We start from the raw sequence: 4,860 nt of genomic DNA, 5'->3' as shown, positions 1-4,860 counted from the left end.
AACAAGAACAGTGAGTGCTGCACACACAAGTTAAATAGAAGGGATCTGGGATGTGTTAATGTGATTGTTTTATGTGTATTATTTGTGTTTAAGAACGGTATGTACGCATTATGCAATTTGGTTCATTTCAGCCATCAAGGTGTATAGCTCACTCTACTCCACCTCAACCCTATCGTGTGGTGGTTAGGTGGTGTGTGTCATTTCTTAACACACCAGCTGTTTTGCCCAGGAAGCGCTTAAAGGACAGCGGGGGGAAGCTGTAAATTGGAGGCTGGTCGGCAATGGTCGTTATTACATAATCTGGGCTTTAGAAAGATGGGGGTGGGGGTCTCCTCTCGCACTGCCGTGTTGCTATGGACACACGCTGAGGAGAGGAGAACCAGCTAGCAGCAGTGGCAGCAAGCAAAAGAGTAGCTGATGCATCTCTGATATGATTCACAGAGAGAAAAACTTGCATTTAAATTGCATTGGTAATTATGGATTATGGATTGTGTGGCCACTGGTAACAGCTTGTGAGTGGAGGAGGGGTTGGGACATTGCAAGCTGGAAGAAGGAAGGATTTACTTAAGGCAGAGTGGTGGTCAAGGGGAGGGAGAGAGTGACAGTGGGAAAACTGGAACTTCCAGGAAGAGATGGAGTCCAGCTGTGAAGGGAGGGCTGCACAACTAAATGTGTGTGTGGGAACAGGGAGTGGGGACGAAGGAGGTAAGCCCTGGAGACGCAAGGGCACTGGCTTTCAGGAGGACGATATCCTCGCTGCAACCATGTGTCATGAAACCACACAAAGATTACATGGTTGTCTTTGGGCTGGGAAACCTCTCTCAGTGTAAGGCTGATGAAACCCTTAAATAAGCTGTCGGATAACCTCAAAAATGCACAGCCGTCGGGCTGAAAGAAAGGCTGTTCTTAGCGCTTGAAAAGTTGCCATTTTTGGAGCTTTCATCCAGTCCACATGTAAGGAAACAGTCTTGAAAAAACACTATCTTAATTCTATTTTTATACGATAAAATCGTAAACAAAGAAGGATGGAGGTTAGTTGAGGACACTGTGGATGTTAAGTCACAAAATCCTAAAATAAGTCCCTGTATTTTTATAAAATTCCCTATTTAAACATAAAAAGTTCACGTATTGACACTGAGTAGATATTGGCTGATGTGAACCCAGATTTTTTAAGCCAACATATTTCTATTTATTTTTAGCTTGATTTGGACTTTATTACGATGAACCGAAATGTGGACAGGCTCAAGCAAACATATGCCCACACCCTGCATTACGTATTGGCCAGCCGCTGTCCGTGGAGTAGCTGCAGGCTCTCACTGATCTACCCCAGGCCATCTAATCTCGCCTGCAGAGGCTGTAATCTCATCTGGAGCCATGGCTGGCTAAATGTGGGGAACGCTGGCCACGCAGTTATCTAGCAGCTAGCGCTTCTGTCTGGAACATCCCGGCCTACTTTAGCGCCCCTCCTCCCCGTGCTACGACACATCACGGAAAACACCACAACAACACACACACACACACAACACACCAACACACCCACCACACACACACACACACACCACACACCACACACACACCACAAAAACACACACACACACACACACACACACACACACACACACACACACACACACACACACACACACACACACACACACACACACAAGCCTGGAAACTCTGACACAAGAGCCTGCGGTGTTACTGTACATGTTGTTCTCTATATATCAAGTAACATGGCATTTCTAAATTTCCTACCTTGGGATTTGCATTGCACTGCTTTGTAATGTTTGCCACATCCCAGCATCAATACAGGCCGGATGCAGATGTAGATCAACTATTAAACAGCTTGTGTGTATGTATGTATGTGTGTGTGTGTGTGTGTGTGTTTGATCCAGTGTGCAGGGACGCAGCAACAATTGATTGAACAATCAGATGGCTAAAATCCGGTGCCACCTTAAAGAATAATGCCAGAACAAAATATGACATGTAGAAAATCAAATAGAGCCACATGGGCACCACAAAGTAATGATGTTTGACAGAATTCCAGCACTGCAAAAAGTAACAATGCAGACCTTATGCAAATGTCTGAGTCTAAGTGTGTGTGTGTGTGTGTGTGTGTGTGTGTGTGTGTGTGTGTATGTGTGTGTGTGTGAGCGAGAGCAGCAGAGAGCCAAGGGAAAAAAACAGATTTGGTCTATAAAATGTCAGAAAATACCAAAAAATGTAGCCCAAGTTTATGTCATCAACATTACCTTGTAATGACAGCCGCATCTAACAAGCATGCTCAGAGGGAGTTAGGGATGCATGGCTGTGTAGCTAGACCCCTTTCGCTCGCTGCACCGTTGGACATCGCAAAGCACACACACATCAAAGGAAATGTAATTAACATGGATATACATGCTCTGGGTGCATTTTGATCTACCAACCACCACCACATCATCCCTGCGATGACATCACTTGCAATACTACCGGCTCAATGACGTTGGGAGAAAGCGAGATTTCAGTAGATGGACACGAATGCTTCTAATCTGGCCGATGAATTACACACACACAATGCTGATGGTCATGCTCTCTGCAGCCTGTGGGTGCGGCAGATGGTGGGCTGTTATTACCGGAGAGAGAGTGAGTAGGTAGGGATGTGTGTGTGTGTGCGCATGAGAAAGACATATAATGGTGTGTTAGTGCTAGTGTGGGTATTGGAAGGGAAATCAGGATAATAAGAGTGCATTTGCATGTGTGTGAAGACAGGGCAGAGTGGCCAGTGTTTACCCCCCCCATTCCTCTCACACACACACACACACACACACACACACACACACACACACACACACACACACACACACACACACACACACACACACACACACACACACACACACACACACACACACACACACACACACACACACACACACACACACACACACACACACAGCTCCTCTGCTCTTCTGCCTACTATAATGCCTGATGACAATTATTAATAGTAATAGTAAAGGCAATCAAATCAATACTGTTAGATACTCCTAACTGTAGTGAGAATCATCTCATTATGCAAATCAAGCTTCTTGAATCCTCCCAGTGGGAGCAGGACTGTTAGATAAAAAGGTATTAGTCAGACAGTGAGGTGGAAACAGACGGCTGACTTGGCTAATCCGGGTCTGGTACAGAACATCCACCTGGCTGAGCTGTGGCTAGCCAGGGCTGCGAGAAGGGATGGAAGGGCAGAGGTAAACACCACCTCTGAGTCACATGGGCCGCAGACAAAACAAGAGGTAAACAAACCTGTCTGTTATGCCAGGCATTAAGACACATCTAAGCTAGGTGGAGCACCAGAAGAACGTATCCAAGTGTCAAAAGCTTAGGAATTCAGGGTTTTGATGACTTCAAACAGTCACATTTCTCACCAAGGGGGCTGTTACATGTGGCTGGGGGGCTGAATTCTAAGCACCCGTTGGGGCCGATTCTTCTTCCTGACAAACATCTTCATCCAGAGCGGTGGCATTCCACCAGTAGTTGTCATTCCAGCCTTAGTATATTGGACTATGAGGGTTAACAAATTAGCGGAGGTGTTTGGCTGGAATGAAAACCTGCAGACATTTGGGTCAGAATGGCACACGGTCCAGGTGGCCCAGTGTGATGTCCTGATAAACACCAAAAACCCCAGTGGTGCACTTTGACCTCATTCACCCCACTCACAGTAGTGGGACTAAGTGCTCAGCAAACAAGCCATCGGGTCTGCCATCCTCCGCTCCCAAAATGCACCTTGGTTGAAGGGGGCCTCACCAATGAGTTTATTTATTGCTTTAAAAAAAACCTCCCCCCATCCTATTTCTACTGAGCATACAAGGCTGTGCTCCATCCCCCCCTCTCTGCTTGTCTTACTTCTGCTAAGTGAACAGCCTAATGAGGCAGAAGGGCAGTGGAGTGCACGTGCCATCCTGCCCCATTATGCACGCATTCATTCGCTCTCCCACAAACAGCCAGGCACTGGAAAACAAAACAGGCCAGTCTCTCTCTGCACATCTCCACCAAGTGTATGTGGATGCAGGCTACGCCACTGGAAAACAAGATCCCTGGGTGAAGGGAAAAAAAACACCCCTGGCTGCTCTGCATGTGTACGTGCTACAGTCCACATGTATGTGCTTGACTCTTTTCCCTCCTTCTCACTACTTAATGATATTCAAGCTGTCTTAGCACCATCAAATATTTGTACTACATCAAAACATGAGTAGAAAACATGTGCCAAAGGACACAGCTTCGACAAAAACAATCATGCGAGCACATGTTTTGAGTCATTTTGCTGTAAATTAAATGAAATTTAGGATGCAGCAGACTATCATTAAGTCATTTTACTGCCTCTTTAACTGAAGAACAGCCATTTTACTTGTGTTGTGTACAGTACATGGCACTGTCAAGGTTGTCACACAGCTGTACGTCACACAGTTGTACGTTTAAAGAATGCATAATTGAAGGTAATTGATTTTCCACACTGTGTGGGCTGCTATGGTTTGTACATCCCTCTTTATTTACCAGAACATCACTGACTAGTAAATTTGTATAGATTTTTTTTTTGTGTTGTGTTCAAAATGAAACAAAGTACAACTTCTCTCTTACACAAGAGCCACGTGGTGAAATAAAAGCCAGCTTCTGTTCAAATGGCCTGGTGCTGGGACAAAAACAGACCCCTCTCACAGCAACTTTTCAAACCAGGTCAGCCAGGAATGTGGACCGTGACATCCAGTTACCTCATGGATACATAGCAACTTGCCTACTTTGTTGTTTTCCCTTGCTACCTACAACGACACAAACACGTATGCACTTGTGCTGGGCCTCACATGTCAACGTTAGCCCCATGCCCTC

General features: G+C 45.7%; 1 protein-coding gene across 2 annotated transcripts in view; it reads right to left on the bottom strand.

Moving 5' to 3' along the window:
- The window catches only part of LOC116673813 (insulin receptor substrate 2), an 11,779-nt gene that overhangs the window by 899 nt on the left and 6,020 nt on the right, over positions 1–4,860 (bottom strand). The gene's annotated exons all lie outside the window — the stretch shown is intronic.

Source organism: Etheostoma spectabile, chromosome 24 (genome assembly GCF_008692095.1).
Source record: "Etheostoma spectabile isolate EspeVRDwgs_2016 chromosome 24, UIUC_Espe_1.0, whole genome shotgun sequence".
NCBI classification, from domain to species: domain Eukaryota; kingdom Metazoa; phylum Chordata; class Actinopteri; order Perciformes; family Percidae; genus Etheostoma; species Etheostoma spectabile.
Note: the sequence above shows the minus strand (reverse complement) of the source record. Positions and strands in the feature narration are given on the sequence as shown.